We start from the raw sequence: 18,924 nt of genomic DNA, 5'->3' as shown, positions 1-18,924 counted from the left end.
TAAATGTGTGAGTGAATAAAAAGGAGATACAACCGCAGCTGTCTCTCTATCTCCCTATTACCCAACACATACATATATATGTGTGGATATGTATATATACATATATATACAGTGATATATATATGGATATATAGGTCCAAACACATATATGTATATGTGTGTGTATACACACAGATATACATATAACGTCCTACTAAAACTAATTCAGGCACGTCTTTTTGTTTTTTTAGGAACTGTTTATTTTCCATCAACCTTATTTCTATTTGCTGTTTAAGAGGCTGTGGAAGAACAGCTTAAGACCACTCAGTGGTTGTTCCTACCCATTCAGTGGCCCCAGCAGTGGGAGCTTCAGTCCAGTCCTCAGTGGCAGGCTGAGCACTCCTGCCTTCAGTAGAGAACTGCTGAATAGGCACAGAGGGCACGTGCAGACCAATCTGTGACCTCAGGTTGAATAGCAGTAAATTCCAGAGGTGGAGCAGTCCATTAACCTCCTGGGCCACAGTCTTTTCAGCAGCGGTTTGATCGTCCTTTTCAATCCCTTCAGGAGCTCTGTGGAAGTAGACATTAGGCATGACCACCAGAGATGGTGCCACGCATGCACAGAAGTTCCCAGCCCCTCATCCACCATGTCAGACCCACTGAGTGAGCTCCTTTGTTGATGGATGGGATGGTAATGTGACAATATCCACATACCTCAGAAGAGAGTGTGTTACACAGAGTGATGGCAGACAGGTTAACAGAAGACGCCTCTGAGAGGCTGGTAGTCAGCCTTGGGATCAGGAACCACCGGAAGTGGTGGCTCCTGGAAGGCTGCCTGGATCTGGATAGTGAAGATTCCAGGAGTGAAGCAGCCAGCAATAGGCAGGGCTCCAGTGGCAGCAGCAAACGTCAGCGCAGCTCACTGGCCAGTATTCCTGGAGGATATGATACTGATATCAGCTGGGATTTCAGTGGCAACAATGGCACCAGCTGCCAACAGAAGCTTCTCCCAGGTTCTCTTCAGATTTATGAGGTAATACAATCACTTTGCCTTTTATAGGCATACTGTTTTGTTTGGAAGTCAAGGTTTGTGCCACCTAAATGGGTTCCAGCTGCAAGAAATTTGAGGCCATCCTCCTCCTTCATTTGCAGGACATCAAGGACTCTGGACCTTGTGAAAATTTCCCTTTAAGTTACGTCAATAAACCAAAACACCACAGTATGGACCCCTCTCTGGGTAGCATGGAAAAGAAGGAATGTCATTTTTAATACATAAAGAAAAGCACTATATTAGCAAGTCACATTGTGGTCAATTTATATACAGTGAGAATTTTGAATAAGATGCATGAAAGTCCAGATCTGGAAGAACTCTCAGCTCTTTGCAGTTAGAGGTCACTTATGTGGGCTTAATTGTGTCCCCTCAAAGTTCATATGTTGAAGCCCTAACACCCAGTACCTAGAACGTGACTGTATTTGGAGAGAGGGCCTTTAAAGAGGTAATTAGGTTAAAATGAGGCCAACAGTATGGGCCCTAATCCTATCTGGCTGCTGTCATCATAAGAAGAACAAATTTGGACACACAAAGAGATACCAGGGCATGTACGCACAGAGGGACAACCAAATGAGGACACAGCAAGAGGGTAGCCATCTGCAAGCCAAGGAGAGAGCCCAACGAGAAGAAACCAACCCTGCTGGCACTTTATGGACTCCCAACCTCCAGAACTGTGAGAAAATAAATTCTGTTGTATAAACCATCCAGTCAGTGATAGTTTGTTATGGCAACCTACTAAGCTAATATAGTTACTCAATCTACTATTTCAATGCATGAATGGAATTAGATATTTCTAATATTTTTCTTAATATTCTATGGAGAGTTTTCTATTTACAAACTTTAAATAAAACGGGGGCAATACTACTCTTTTTAAAACCTCATGCTTCCCTGAATTTCCCTCCTATACATGTGTCCCCCATGCACTCATTTCTAAGGTTCTCTGGCCTTGCATGTTTGGGATCCTTTTATAAAAGACAGTTCTGGGTATATTCAAAGCATGTTATTACCACAATTTCCTAGGAAAAATACAAATATGGTTTAAGATTAGAAGCTTTACTATAAAGTCAACCTAAAGTTTAAATATCATTTTGGTTATAATTTATCTTTTTTTTTTTTTTTTCGCTTGAGAAAGATTGTTGCTGAGCTAACATCTGTGCCAATCTTCCTCTATTTTGTATATGGGACACTGCCACAGCATGGCTTGAGGAATGGTATGTAGGTCCACACCCAGGATCTGAAACCGCGAACCCCAGGTTACCAAAGCTGAGTGCCCAAACTTAACCACTATGCTACACAGCCAGCCCTTAATTTATCTTTTGAAAAATGAACAAAATACAGTATTAGGGTCAAAGCATTTGAGACTTGAGTTAACAGCCACTAAAGACTTTTGCACCCCTCTCTGATTGTCAATGCATTGCCCTTTCTGCACAACAACAATGTTCCTATTGCACAATCATTATCTAAGCATAAGCTGGCAGAAGAAACAATAATAACAGCAAATACCTTTTTTTCAATTAAAGAAGGAAAAATAATATGCAGTTTTTTAAAAAATAAAAGTTGCAAGTATTTGGGTTTACTTTTGTGTATGTTGGTTTGTGTCTGTGTATTTGTGTGAGTATATCTATTAAGTGAATGGATTAAACCATTTATGAGCTCTGTGTGTGTCCCTGGATAAATTCCTTAATCTAAGCCACTGTTCTTTCATTCTCAAAATGGGGCTAATAAAATGTTATCTCCAAAGGACTTAAGTGGGGGTGTTAAATAAGAAAACATAGGCAAAAGTCTTGGCAGAGTGGCTGACACATAGCAAGAGATCAATAAACATTAGCAACTGTACGCTTTTATTACCATAAAGCTCAGACACTGAGTTCTTTGAAAACAAAGTCCTTAGTTATCTCAGGGCCAGCCTCATGCCCTAGAGAGTAGGCTCTCCATGAGTATTGTAGGTTGCGTTAAATTAATGTAGGTTGAGCTGAACTAAAATAAATAGTAAATTACATCTACACAATGCTTTTTATTTCTGGTACTTTCTAAAAGCATTTTAATACTGCAAAGAAAAAATTTGTACCCAAATTAAAATATTTAGCTGGGTAAAATAAACTATATTATGGAATCTAAATCAGTTTGGGCTTGATTCTTACAAGCCCAGTGCTTTTAAACATTGTGTAGTCAGTAACCATGTACTGTAAGTAGATATGTTTCAAAGAAAATTTAATAATTTTGTTAGTATTTCAATTTTCTTTGCTGATCATTTTCCTTAGGTGTTTAGTGTTGATGAATTTGATTTGTGATCTTAAAAGCTTCAACCTTTTTGAAAAAAGGCAAAATATTTTGTTAATTTTCACCTTTCAAGGGTCTGAAATAAGTTCAAGGCTCAACACTGATAGTGGCATGAGTCCACTCAATTTAGCAAAATGCATATTCTCTCTGTTCGTATCTAAATGTTACAGAGAATTCATCTTTTTTTCACATTTAAAAAACTGAAACAGGGTCTGGCCCCGTGGCCAGGTGGTTAAGTTCGCGTGCTCTGCTGCAGGCGGCCCAGTGTTTCCTTGGTTCGAATCCTGGGCGCGGACATGGCACCGCTCATCAGACCACGCTGAGGCAGCGTCCCACATGCCACAACTAGAAGGACCCACAACAAAGAATATACAACTATGTACCTGGGGTTTTGGGGAGAAAAAGGGAAAAAATAAAATCTTAAAAAAAAAAAAAAACTGAAACAATAAGCCAAGGATGTCAACACATCATGAACTCCTAAGAGGAAAGCCTACTTTGATTGCTTACTTCTTGCTCTTACAGTTTACCCTAAAAGAGTATTTCTAGAAAGGTATGCCAGACCCACAGGACAATGAGAATGTGGTAAAATGGGGAGATCACCAGGACAGAACTCAGGAATCCAGACTCCAGCTCTGACTCCTCTACTTAAATTCACATCATCTCTGGTAAATATCACTTAAATTTCTCTGGATCTCAGCCTTGTTTTCTGGAAAACAGGGAGTATGATGTATGTGTATCCTTCTCCATGAAGAGATGATTATGTTTTGAAAAATGGAGAACATAATTTAAATGTGAGAAACTTTAGTTTCTTATGTTGTCTGCTTTGGCATATATTTTCCCCCATGAAAGCAAGAATTAAATAAGCCAATGCCACTAAAAGATCTTGTGTGAATTTAATAATGTATTTCTAATATGTCTATTGTGTACCATTTATTGCCTGGCTACTAGGGACTAGAAACTTGAAATACATTACTGCCTAATTCTTAGAATGCCACTACTAGGTAGTCACTATTTTTCTGATTTGACAAAACAAAAACCATCAAGTGTATAGTCCTGTATGTTTTGTCCACATGTACAGGAAAAAGTTCTAGATTGGAGCCAGGAAGCATTATTATTCCCTTTTTACAGATGAAGCTTCTGACGCTCAGGTTGAGTTGCCCAATGTTAGACAGAAGGTAAGTGACAGATACAGGCTCCAACACTGATAAGAGACAGGTACTGAGAGCTCCATTTAACTTATCGAGAAACTGAGGCTCAGAGAGGCTAAAGAAACTGCCCTAAATTTCCCAGGCAGAAAGTGGCGCAGCCAGGATTTAAACGTAGGTCTGCTGACTACAAAGGGAATGTTCTTCCCACTACAACACATTGTAAAAGGAAGCACGTTAGATAAGTGAAGCCCCTTCTCTTTTCATTTAATAAGCAGGTATAAAATAAATCATTTTGTGCTTTACAACTTCCTTGTTCACTTTCTCCTCCCTCCTTGGCCCTGAAGACTCTCTCTGCTCTTCTGTCTGATTTAGCTCGTCTCCAAAAATCACACTTGTTCTATTTTCTTTCTACAGAGGAAGGTTTATGTAGCATTATACTTTCTATTTTTTTGCTAGCTCTGCTTGTAATGCTAAGAGTTCAAGGATTATCTTCCTTAACAATGCAAATATTTGCTGTATCAGATTTAGGAGAATAGCTTCAGCATAAGGATTAATTGACAAAAACTCGTTATCAAAGTTCAAATAAGAAAACTTGGTATCACTGCGAATAATCAAGATTTTAGCCAACGCTCTTTGTTCACAGTGTCCCATGGTGTCAATATTCTTTAGCGAACTTTCTCCCTAGGACACCTTCCTTCTTCAAACACCTTCTTTAGGTTCACTGTGGGTGGTTTAATACCTTGACTACTCTATTTCTGCTCAATGCAAACTTTTTAGTTTCTTTTTTTCTAGTTAGCACCATTGGAAACCAGATGAAAGGCAGCTTCTCACCTTGCACTGATAGTTGATCAAGATAAACCGGCAAACACAAAGGTTACTGAGATGATATTATACCAGCTATACTAAGGTTGGGTAAGCAGAAACCCAATAATAGGGATTAGGGGAAAAATCAGCACAGATAATCTTCAGCTTCCAATGTTTACCCTGAAAAGACTCAGTGCTGGCCTAACTATTTCCTTTGCTCTCCATAAAAGAAACTTGTTCCACCTTTGGAGCCCTTCATTGTCATGAAATCAGTCATTTGAATCAAAGTCCTTGAGGACATTTTCCACACTGAGAGGACTGCTTGAAAGGTGTCTAATTATCCTATAGTCCTGATAGCTACCCAGCATGCCCTGGGACTTGACAAGTTATTTTCTACCTTTCAATCACGTAAGAAAACTCTGCAATGTAAATACTGTATTATCAGAAATATTTAACTCACATCTTAGCACATAAATTCTTCTATTTCACAAGAAAGAATCATTAAGGGAAGCAGTAAAACATCATGGTTATAAGGATGGGCTTTTAAAGTCACTCAGGTACGGGTTAAATCCAAGATTGGCCACATTCTAGCTCTGTGATAATGAGGAGTCAGTTAACTATGCTGTGCCTTAGTTTCCTCATCTGTAAAACAGGGTTATTGTACTCACCTCAGAGGTGAATTTGATCATCTTGCTTCTCTTTCTCTAAATAATGACAATGATTAGCACCACCTTATGCATAGATGGTTTACCAAAAACAAAAATGAACAATAACAGTTGTATGAGGAGTATTGTGAGGATTATTGTATAGATCACCATAAAGATTAAAAAATACAAGTAAAGTACTTAGCACTAGGTCAGTGTTCCAGAAACAATTATGAACTGACCTCAAACCAATTTAACATGCACAACTCTTAGGTTCTTTATGGTAGATTATGTGGCCCCTAGATTACAGTAAAAGCAAATCACAGACCAAATTCTGCAACGCATATAGAGCAATAAACTGACAAATAGACCCCTAACTTAGGTCATAGAAAATATTCTTTAAAGCTTGATAAATTCCCAGCTCTTGGTACAGTTAAGTGCTCCCATTAACATCTTGCATGAAATATTTACTCAAGATAAAGACATCATTAGAAATCCTCCTACACCAATGGCTGGAACCAGTCTGCTTAGGTCTCAAGTCTCAAGCATCATTTCTATGGCTAAAGGCTTCAAGCCTCCATGAATTCTTATACCCTGTTCATGTCTATGCCTCTAAAATGATTTTAGCCAGTCTACATATCCTGAAGAGCCTTAATTTTACCAATGAGAGCTCTCGTCTTACATTAGTGATATTTGTCAATAAACCACCATTTTTACCTCTAAAAAATTATTTTGCCATATAGGGGGCTATTTATAAATAATATCTAATATTCTTATTTCTAACATATTTCTAACATCCATGAATAAGTTAGATTTGTATAGTATAAACATGGATAATGGAAGTGCATGCATCAGTAGCCTCTAGAGCATGGAACTTCTAGTTAGAAAGCTTAGCTGGCCAGCCCTGGACTGAAATTGTTGAATAGAATGCTTACAGCACCTGAGATGTACTCTTGATCAAATAACGCACACACAACACCACACTGCATATCTTAAGGTAAGTGGAAGATATCATAGCAATAGTCAATTTAATTTAAGCATGCATCCTTTATAAATGAAAAAAGAAAATACACATTTAAAAATCAATGGTTATGACAATGATCACTTTATTTTTATTTATTTATTTATTTTTTGTGAGGTAGATTGGCCCTGAGCTAACATCTGTGCCAATCTTCCTCTATTTTATGTGAGATGCCTCCACATCCTGGCCTGATGAGCGGTGCTAGGTCCGCGCCTGGGATCTGAAGCTGCGAACCCTGGGCCGTAGAAACCAAGCATGGGAACCTAAACACTACACCACTGGGCCAGGCCCAGTGATCAATTTATTTTTATCTACTGTCTTACCTTGGGTGCAAGGAAGGCTGGTATCTGGGATTTGCCGTAGGGGCCTCCAGAGCTGGAATGACGGCTTTGAATAGAAATAGAATAAAGGAAGATGGGGGAAGGTAGCTGGTGTACATGGCTGATGATGACAATGTCCGGGGCTTACTAGCCATTCTAAGTTTGGATCTCTGAATTCTGAAAGCCATCTCTTTCCTCACGGCCTCTGGAGAATAGGTTTAAAACTGGTCAAGATCCCCATAACCTCTAAAGATAGGGTCATTGCAGACAGTCAGTTTCTAGCTGAGGGAAAACACAGACAATGAGGTACATTGTTAACAAATGTCTTTTATCCAAACTTGATAAGTGGTCTGATGACGCTGAAGAAGACGTGAAAAATCTGCTACTTGTCTAAGCAAGTTGTACATCCACTAAAAAAAAAAAATAAAGTATCTACAATGCTTATTTCAGACTGTGGAACCCAAAAAGTAAAGTTATCTGTTCCCCAGCTGCCTTAAGGTCAAGTCCATTCTTTATCACCCACCAACCACCAAAAAAGAAAGAAAATCCCAAATATGAGGCAGCTTCTCTGCCATTCCCTGTTAATAATTTTTATAGGAAGAGATAACCAGGCAGTCGCATTACATCTTGTGATAGAGCTTTACAAAGTAGTATAGTTGTCTGTGTCTCTTTATTAACTGTGCCCTTCAAGAGTTGTACAGAACAAACTTGTCTATTAGGAAATAAGCCATGCTCTAGAAACTTCTCATTTATGATTCATTAGAGAACACGCATTTCAAAAGTAGAACATGAGAAAGAACATTACCTCAGTTGGAGCCGCAAATCTCTCTCTTTTTTTTTTTGGTGAGGAAGATTGGCCCTGAGCTAACATCTGTTGCAAATCTTCCTCTTTTTGCCGGAGGAAGTTTGTCACTGAGCTAACATCAGTGCCAGTCTTTATTTTATATGTGGGACGCTCCTACAGCACGGCTTAATGAGTGGTGTATGGGTGCGCACCCAGGATCCGAACCTGCAAACTCCAGGCTGCCGAAGCAGAGTGTGCGAACTTAACCACTACACCACGGGGCCAGTGCCCACAAATCTCTTAAAATCACCTAACTGAAGAGAATAACATCCCTGCCAAAAACAGCAACCTAAATTAATTTATCCAGTACACATAAAAGTTATGAGACATATATGAAAGTCATAACCAGGAAAATTATGCAAAAATGTAAAATTAGATGACATATTTCTTAAATATTATGGAGAAGAGGGACCCACGGTAAATATAAAAGTTGTAACATTTCATGATACTTGAGCATCTAAAATATATATGTATATTCAACAGTCTCCTATCTTCTGGAAATATAGAATATAGAAAATATATATCCAGAAATATATATATCATTTAGAAAATCAATTCTACCTTTTCTTCTTCTTTAGAAATTCTCCTGTGAATATCTAAAAGTCATTGTCTTACTAACAATAAATCACTCTTTACTATAAACAAAGGTGAAACATTTACTCTTTGGTCTTGGTTGCCTGGAAGTACTGCTTCCGGACTAGCCAGAAAGTGTTTCATAAGTCAGTTCCAGAGACGTGAGTTTATCCCTCATTCCAATTAGCCGCCCTATGATCTCAGTTTCTCTATCTGTAGATTAATTGTGTAAACTACATTTTATCAAAATTGTCTTCTAGTTTTAAAACCTATGTATTTGTGAAACAACTCAGTTTCTGAAATCTCTAAGGATTAAAAAAACACACACAAAATGTTTATAAAAGTTAAATGAAATAATTATATTTCTTTTATTAAAAAATAAATTTTCAGTCAAAAAATACTCGTTAAACTTTTAGTAGTAAAAATATAACATGAAAACATAGTTAACTTTTACTAAGCCCTATATGCATATTCTTTCTCTAGAATGTTCCCATCAAATTCCCACAGCTCACTTTATCCTTTCACTCAGCACATTTTGAGCAACATCCTTCTCTCCTTCACTGAGTGAAGGCTCATGTATTAGAAACGAATTTTCCCATTAACTGTAAACCTAATTAAAGTTGTAGGCAATGAGCAAACACTCTGCTTTAAAAAAAGAAGTGTTATTTGAACCAGGAATTGAATGATGAAAAGGAGATTTAAGGCAGAAAATAGAGGAAAAGTTACTCCACATTAAGGAACAATGCGAACACAGGAACAAAGTGTCAAACAGAAGATGTTGAGAAGTCCAATATGGCTAGTTGGAAGAAAGTGGCTAGTACAATAGATGAGTCTAGGAAACTATAAATATTGTGGCCAAATTGCAAGGAGCTTTGGATTTTATTCTCTAGATGCCAAGAATCAAAATCCTTTTGTAGACAGTGAGATGGTGTGACTAGATTTTTATAGATTCCACTGTACTGTTGGCAGTGACGTTGAAATGGACTGGAGTAAGAGAAGACCAGAGACAGGGAGACCATTGGTGAATCTGCTGAAATAGTTTAGGTGAGATTCAGAGACTGAAGTAGAGCAGTGATTATAGAAATGAACATGTTTTAGAGGAAACTATTAATGTCATCTGGAGTATTAAAAAATACTTGTCAAATGAATTGATCAATAAATAAATAATATGAGTTATTTCTGAAAAGTTGAATTAACGGTTTTAAATATACCAGGAAATTCTCTCTCTAAGATCTATTGGATTTCTTTTTGTTCAAGTTCCTACGAGAATGTTTTAATAAGTTTATTCCTTGAGAATGTCTTGATAATCTCACTTTTTCATTGGACCATGATGGCTAATACTTTCTTGATTATTCGATAGACATAGAGTATAACGATCTATCTGTATTATAATTATCTCCATGGAACACTCATTCTTTTTTTTTGTCAATCAAATTCCATTTGATATGTGATCAATATTTATTGATAACACTAGGACATTCTGAATTAATATTATGAGCATTTCTAGAATTCCACAAAAAATGTTAAAAAAAAAAAATCTCTGATTTGCTATTATATAGGCTCAACATTTTTCAGGAATGTAATTATTTACTGTTATTTGTAAACTGGAGCTGTGATTAATTTTCAGGCACAGTATAAAGGGAAAAGAAGGTCGACTACCAATAATTTAGGTATTTACTATTCTTGGCAATCTTTGTTAATCTTTATTCCATAATCAAGAAAGAACTAATCAAATGGGTTTGATGGTATTCCCTGAATACTCAAGTATTTGGGTTATTCAAAGAGTACTCCCTGAACTGATGTCTTCCATCATTTTTAAGGCTGGTAAAACCACACAGCTGGAGGATAAAGGAAGCTTCCAATTTTGCAGCTTGGCTACTCCATAGAAAAGAGATCATCTTTCCAATTAACTTTAACAGGTAAGCCCCACGTGGATTCTGAGTGGCCCACCTCAACCCATCCCTCGCCAATCAGGGGATTAGACAGACCTGGATGCTAAATCCACCCCTATAGTGGAGGTGGGGAGAGGAGGGAAAACAGAGCCTTTAGAAAGACAACCCCTCCCGAAAGACATGGAATTGAGTGTGAATTCTACAAAAGAAAGTGGGGTGCTGGTAACAGAGGAAGAGGAATAGGAAAGTGTGATGGGCAGATAAAAATCCTAACCATAGTCCATATGTCTGGATTAGATCATGATTTTTCTGCTTACCGATTGAGAGAACTTGAATAAGTTACTTTACCTTGTTGGTCCTCAGTTTCCTTATTTATCAAATAGAAAAATTATCTCCCTTATGTGACTGTTGTGAGAAGTAAGTGACATAGGATAGCTAAGGGCCTGGCCCAATTCCTGCCTCATGTCTGGCATCAGTAACCTAATTAGAACAGTATTTAAGAGATGCACTGTGTTCTGCTCACTGTACTAGACACTGAAGATAAAATAATGAGTGAGGACAGTCATAGTCAGCGACTTTAATCAAATAATCACACAAACAAATGTTAAATTGCTGCTATTTTGCATGTACAACAACAGAAAGGGAATTCATACTTGAGTTTATAATACGAGGGGAGTTAACCAAAGCAGATGTTAGGGAAAGTTTGCCTGAGGAACAGAATATAGGGAATATTGAGTTGAGATCTAAATAATGAGAAGATATTTACTTGGCAAAGAGGAGACGGTTGAGCAAAGTGGCCCAAGCAGAGGCAGAAGGAAGGGTATGTGCAAAGGCTGTGAAATGGGAGAGAATTCTGAGGAACAGAAAGTCCTTGCTTCTGGAACAGGGGAGTATAAGCTGACCTTGGACAGCCAACAAGGGCCCACACCCTGGAAGCCCTGAAGCCTTTGCCAAGGTATCTGCTTCTTTATCCTAAGAGCAATGGCAAGTCTCCAGAGAGTTTTCAGCAGAGGAAGTTACACGATCAAAGAGTGATTCTTATCCTTCTCCTTTGCCGCCTCCCCCTGGTCTGGTCTGGGGTCAGACAATATGGATTTCAGTTTGGGATGTCATTTTTTTAAAAAAACAGGGCTGAAAACAACATACGTGTCTAACAGAGGGCAGCCACAAAGTGGTAAATGAATGAGGTGTTTCATGTGCACAAGACAAAACATACAAGTTGATTTACTAAATTAAACCTGTCTCTTAAGAACAACAAATGTTAAAGCTAAAAAAAATGCTTTCCAGCAATTAGATTAATAAAAAATATTATGAGTTGAAAGTATACAAGTAAAGACCAGATAATTATGGAGAGACTTTCTTCCCAATGTACCAAATGTTGTACTTTCTGTACCCTATAATGGAAAAATTCCTCCTGCCTCCTATCCACTTAGGACATATCCCTGCCTCTTGTTCACTTTTAAGTAGCTCTTGGTTTTCTTTTGCTGAGGGACTGGATGCTGAAGAGTGACAGTACACTGTAGGAGATGACTATATGGAGTATTGAGATGAATTATTGAGTTGAGTGAAAAAAAATTGAATTGAATTTCTGATAGGTCCACTCCCCGCTTTCTTATAACCTGGTCTAATTTATTAAGCCATTCCTTCCTATTGGTTTCATAAAATTAGTACAGTTAGATTAAATTTTTCCACGCCTCAGTAATTCTACCAACTTCATGATTTTTATCACATACGCCTTCCTTTAGTACTAATTATTATTTATTTATTGTTATGTTATATTATGTTACATTTATTGTTATTTAATGTTACACATTAAACTGACTTTAAATTGACCCTTCACAATATTTTTCTAAGAAACAATCAACTTGGAATCATCTGCTTGACGTGCACTATATATATATCATATATATATTTTTTGATATATATATTTGATATGATATATATGCATTATAAATGTATGTATATAGTATACATTTTTAAAATATACATTTATATTCCTTTGATAAAATAAACAAAAATGTTCATCTCTGTACCACCTAAAGTAACTTTGGGCACCTTTACAATTATGCATGCCACACTGCTAAACCTCTGATTTGAGGCAAGGTCATAGAGTCTGCAGCAGAATCTGAAATAGAATGAACTTTCCTCCAATTCATTTTACTTTCCATTAGACCACAATGATACATTTCAGGCATGTAGCTCCTTTGTGCACAATATATATGCAACTGTTTGAGACTCTGGCAGAGCAAAATTACTCTTAAGAGCCGGTTGTGTTAAGATTGAGATTACCAGGAAAGAGTCACTAGTTAAACAATTTTCCAATACTGTCATAATTGTTTCTGTTTTCAGACTTCTTTCCACTTCTGCTTAAAAGGATTTACAGCACCATTTTGATTGAAAGTGAAAGCAATTATTTAATACTCTGAACGTCTGGTGTGATTTTTTTTTTTTAGTGAGGAAGATTGGCTCTGAACTAACATCTGCTGCCAATCTTCCTCTTCTTCCTTAAGGAAGATTGTTGCTGAGCTAACGTCTGTGCCAATATTCCTCTGTTTTGTATGTGGGACGCCGCTACAGTGTGGCTTGATGAGTGGTGTGTAGGTTTGTGCCCGAGATCCAAACCGGCAAACCCCAGGCCACCAAAGCAGAGCATATAAACTTAACCAATATGCAACCAGTGTCCTTTGTGTAAATATTTATTTTTGTAACTATGGAGGGGGAGGCAGCCTTCTAGCTGGGAGCTCCAGAGCCACGTTGAGTGAAGCACTTGATGAAGGATGCACAGTGACATACCAAGTCCATATCACTCCGTGTTCTCCCCAAACCTGTTTGGTACTCAGTGAGTGTGATAGACAGAATAATGGCCCCCCAAAAATGTCACTATCTTGTCAAGTTAAAAAGCAAATTTGCCTGTTATTTAACCCTCAAAACAAATTTATTCAGGGACAGCCAAAAGAATCACAATTCAGTATGTGCATGCTATGGTAAACTATAGGCAAATCCAGAGAATAAAGGAGCGGAGCTTGCTTTTGTAGAGAAAACAGGGGGAGTATGGTGGGGTTGTTCTAAACAAAAGTCCTTTGGGGGAGAGTAACAGTTCAGAGCGGCAACAGCTTCTCATCGGCTGGGCTGTTGCCAGGTGGCGAGAGAAATCTTCCTTCAGTAGTAAAGTAGTCGTACTTCCTGTCAGGGATGCAAGCCTAGCTCTCTGTGTTTGGAATAACTGACGATGTGTGATAGGGCTTGAGAGCTCCCCCTCAGGCCTTCCCAACTCCAGTTTAGTTGAGGTTTCTCTTATTCACTTCACATTTCCCCTTTTGATCAAGATTTTTTTTCTCCAAAAGCATCGCTGATCAACATTCAGGTTCTCTGCACATAGTGGCCTTGTCTCTCAGTGCCAGGAAGAATTTTTCCTGTTTGTTGTGTCCTGCATTGGAGGGAAGGTGCATAGTAGTTGGAAATCACTTGGATCAAATTTGAGTAACAAGGAAGGTTAGGAGGGAGAACTCTCAGGCATTTCTTATCTAAAGTCTATATTTCACTAAAGTCATAAGTGTTGGAGATTATCTTGAAGTGTTGAGCCAGCATCACCTTATAGAGCGGGTTATTTTTACAGAGGGTCAACAGTCAATAGGTATAGAACTTTACAATAAGTATACAGAGTAGGATTAAAAGCAATACTATAAGCCCAATTTGTAGGATGATTCTAAACAAGGAGCCCAGACCTGAAGGTATCCAGTCCAACAAAACAAAAGACAACAGATTGTTAAGTGAAATTTGTTGTAGTCAATGCACTTGCTCTCTAATCTTAGGTAACTGGGTTTTTACTTCACCAGAGGCATGTATCTGTGTGCAACAGTAGGTGTTTGCCACTGCACAGACACCTCCTTGATCAGGGTTATATAATCAAGGGCTATATGATTATCCAAAGCTACCTTGACCAATGAGTTAAGCAACTGTTGCTGAGCTGAAACTGTCTTCGTTGTGGAGTCGGTCAATTCCTCTAGTGTCAGAGAGAGATTCCTGGTCATTTGTTCATTGGCAGTCACTCTGATCCACGGGAAGAAAACTCTCCCTGCAAAGACAAACCAAGAATCACGCATGCCTCCTGGAATTTCTCATTTAAAGTAGTTATAGAAGTATAATAGAACCAACCAGTGAGAGGCCTCTCATTATGTAGAGAGAATAGGACAGTGAATACAGCAAAGGCACATCATCTTTATTCTCCAGCTGTTAAGGCAATGAGTTGCCTAAGCATAAAGGCCATTACTGAAACCTCCATAGATGTAGATGTAACCTGAGGGCGTACATAAGGCTCCCACATAAGTGATATCATTTATAGACTTGTTCATTGACATAGAGTCATTAGTATCACATAACTGTGGCTCAGATACTGTTGTTACATGCCAAGAGGTTGCCTAAATACGTGGACATGTTAAGAAAGATACAACTAATTCAACTTACATAGATGGTCCTACAAAACTTTTCATACAAATATTCAAAAGATCTTGTTTTCCCTTCCCAAGGGGTTAAATTAAAATTACGTCTTTCTTGAATATGATGTTATAGTCAAAGCCTTGGTAATGCAGCCAATATTTCCAATTGTGTCCTGTTACAAGGAGAAGAGGACTTCACTGAACCTTTGCAAATACTTATATTGTCATGAAAAGAATACTTAAGAGTTTCCGAATTTTAGAGGGATCAAGTAGAGAGAAAAAGATAAATGTTTTAACCCTTGTTGCAAAGATATACTTTACCAAATTGCTGTAATTTATAGATAGCTTAAAGAAGAGGAGAAAAAGGGGTCTTTACATCTGAAAGACAAAACATCAAAGCAATCAGTTTTTCACTCAAGTTCCTGAAACTCCCACCCAGTTCAGTGTTATGATCTTAAAGTTAGCCGAGCCTGTACTACAGAATACCTGTCAAAGTCTTTTCCATGAATCTCTATAAAAATGAAACATATTTGTAAAAGCATCAGAGTAAGACAATAACTGTAACTGACAAAAGACTTTTTGAAAAGTCAATGAGTAAAAGCAATTGACAAGGAAATTTAGGTATTTCTGTGACATATATTTTAGATAGTAACTAGAATTACAGGTAATAACATTATATTAAGACATCGGATTTGGGGGAATTTTATACAATTTCTAGAACACATTTTAGTAACATTCTAAAAAGGTTTATTATCGCTTATTCAAACATGCTTCTCATGTAACTTGACATACCAAATATGCCTAATTAGCATAATCTCTCTCTTTTTGTAAAGAGAGAGATAAATCTTTTGAGATGTCCCTGGTGTCCTCTGGAAACTCCCAAAGTTACATCCAGGTCAAAAAGATGTCATTTAGAGTTTGAATACTTTGAGAAGCTTGTTAATAATATCAGAAGGTTTGGACATTTGACCAAATAGGATCACACATCATCATGAAATAATACTTAAGGATCTATTTGACCAAAGTAACAATAACAGGTTTCAAAGGCAAATACAAAAGGCCACATAGTTGTAAGTAAAACTTAACTCTTTTAATATTAAGGAGACTGTTTCCCTAAGTAAAGACGCGATTTAAAAAAAAACCAGAAAATTATTTTAATAAAACATAAAATCTCTGTTTTCTAGGCATATTACTTAAAGGTAAAGAAGCTTCCACAATCTGTTTCACCAGCAGACCAATAGTCCAATAGTCTGTCCTTTTAACAGAAAACAAAGCCAAATTTTAAGTTTGCATCAACTTATTTTGATATTAATACTCATTAATTTTAATCTTTGCCGGTCCTGATCACACGTAAAATTCCTTTTCTAAGATTCCTTTCCATAAACCTTCTACAACTCTCTTTTTACATTCAGATTTTGCCCTATGTTTTTCTCTTTCCCATTCTAAAATAACCAGCCTCTCTTTAGGACAAAAGTATTTTCCTTTTCCTCAGCAAAATACATTTCCATTCCTCATACCTTCTTTTACCGAAACACACATCCTACTTTCCTTGTGTACAGAGCTGTTTCTGTTTTTGTTCATAGTAGCTTTAGTTACATATATTAGAAATCTTTACACTTAGAATCGTTAATTCCTGGTGAAAACTAAGAAGTAAGCAATCGTGAATTATATTAGCATTCTTTGGCTTGGCCAACTTATAAATACCTTTTATAAATTTCCAGATTAGCCTCTCTACAATAGAGAGCCAAAAGTAGATGAACCCATGTTTAGTAATTAATGTTTATCTTATTTGGAAATGATTTAGGTATTCAATGACTATCCATCATTTAGTTTAACTTAGTAAGAACTTTGATCTTATTTACATTTATTTAAATTATTTGCTTTCAACAGCCATGCTTAGATTAGTCATTAAACAGCCAACCATCATCTTAAGTTACTTTCTTCTGACAAATTCTGAAACAGAGATAACATGAGTTTAACAACCCAGGTAGAATGAAACTGTGTGTCTGCCTTATATTTAGCATTGATAACTCTAAAACTATATCTGTTTCAATTAAACCAACTACCGTAAGCTAGCTTTTATTTACTAAAGATTAATCCTAGATCATATAAACTTGAAAAGCATTTGAGTTAGTTTCCATTATATTTCTGAAGTTTAGGAATACTTAATCTATAGGTGTTTAATTTTGAGGCTATTAAATAGGGCTCTTTACAAATTAGTTTTGGCAACACCGTCCAGGGTAGAAAAATGTCACATCTCTATAACATATGTACATAGACATATGTAGAGACAGGCACACAAGAGACCTCATAGTCTTCATTTAAAAACTTTTAGCCATGTCTCAGGTACAAAACTCAAAAGAATAGTTGGATCCAAAATGTATTTCTGGCAGAAGTTAACTGGACTAAGTTAAGGTTACTTGTTCAGACGACTAAAGTCTTTTACTAAAGAATTTTATTTGCATGCTGTAAGGATTCTTTTAGAGCTGTTTTTGTCTATTATCAAAAGTCTAGGGTAACTGCTATTTATATATTTCCTTCTGGTTGTTTATTTGCTCCAGTTAACTTAGAAATAATAGGGGGTTAGCATTTGAATTCTCAGAGAGTCTGATTTTAAAGGGACAGGTTTTTGCAGAAGGTAAGAGAGGAGGACGGTGTTGGAGGGGCACCTAGGCACAAGATGGCTGCTGGGTTGGGGTCTGAGACAAAGGAGTCAAGGAAGACAAACAAGATGGCACTTGAGACAAAGAAGAAAGGGGAGGGGAACATGTGGTTTCAGAAGCCATTTTGTTCTCCCTCAGTGTTTTAGTTGTTTTGACTAATTTAGACAAGGTATCTTGTAGTGAGCTGACTTTAGAACTTTGTGTGCACCCAGAAGCCTCCAGACACCAGTGAAAATACATGTACCATTTGTTTTGCTTAATTTTAGAGCTGTGGTCTTCGAGTTTGCTTTCAAGAAAAGTGATTTTGGGGAGATCAAAAGTTCCCCATAATGGTCATTGCAATTCCAGACTGCTTTTGGTCAGTTTGGCCCACTTAGTTAAAAATGCACATGTAGGGGGCCCAGAGTTCTTAAACATAAACCTGGCCAGGGTCCCTGAAGGAGGATTTCCCTCAGAACATTTAGATAACCAGCATCTCATTTCTGAAATTTCCTCTGAAAACCCAAGAAAATTGCTAGAGTCCTAGCCCTGATCCCCAAAGAAATCTAAAAACAAAAGAGAGTTGCTGGGTTCTCAGCCCTGATTCCAAAAGGAATCTGAAAACCAAAGAAAAACTCCTGGATTCTCAGAAAGCCTGACCCCCAAAGGAGCTGTCCTACCTTGGGAAAAGAACTGAGTACTCACCAGGGATGATGCTTTGAACCCAAGTACAGAGCCTTGAACTGGAAGGACAAAGCCTCTCCCAATCCCAAATAAAGTCAGAGAACTCAAAACTCAAGGAAACCAGAGCCTAGAATCCGAGCGAAGACTCACTCAACTGAAAGTAGGCAGCAACTCACAGAAGGGACGAGCACACAGGGCTTAGCGCTTGTACCTCGCTGGATTCTGGGAGTTGCCACCCTCAAATTTCACTTTCCTGACACCATATATGTCAACTTAAAAAGCAAATGCACCTGTTATTTTACCCTCAAAGCATGTTTATTTGGGAATAGCCAAAAAAAATTGCAATTCAGGATGTGCATGCTATGGCAAACCGCAGGTAAACCCACAGAATAAAGGAGGAGAGCGTGCTTTCATGAAGAAAAGGGGGCGTAGAGAGAGGCTGTTCTAACCCAAGGTCCATTGGAGGAAAGCAGTTCAGGGCCACAACGGCTTCTCATTGGCTGAGCTGTGGCATTTCTCATTGGCTGGGCTGTTGCTAGGCGGGGAGAGAATCTTCCTTCAATAGTAAAGCTCTTGTACTTCCTGACAGAGATGGAAGCCCTGTCT

At 37.7% G+C, this 18,924-nt stretch overlaps 1 pseudogene; it reads right to left on the bottom strand.

Moving 5' to 3' along the window:
* Positions 1–279: 279 nt before the first annotated feature.
* LOC139080182 (small ribosomal subunit protein uS2-like) lies at positions 280–7,402 on the bottom strand (annotated as a pseudogene).
* Positions 7,403–18,924: the final 11,522 nt, after the last annotated feature.

The sequence above is a fragment of the Equus przewalskii genome, chromosome 29 (assembly GCF_037783145.1).
Source record: "Equus przewalskii isolate Varuska chromosome 29, EquPr2, whole genome shotgun sequence".
NCBI classification, from domain to species: domain Eukaryota; kingdom Metazoa; phylum Chordata; class Mammalia; order Perissodactyla; family Equidae; genus Equus; species Equus przewalskii.
This window is presented reverse-complemented; position numbering and strand designations above follow the sequence as displayed.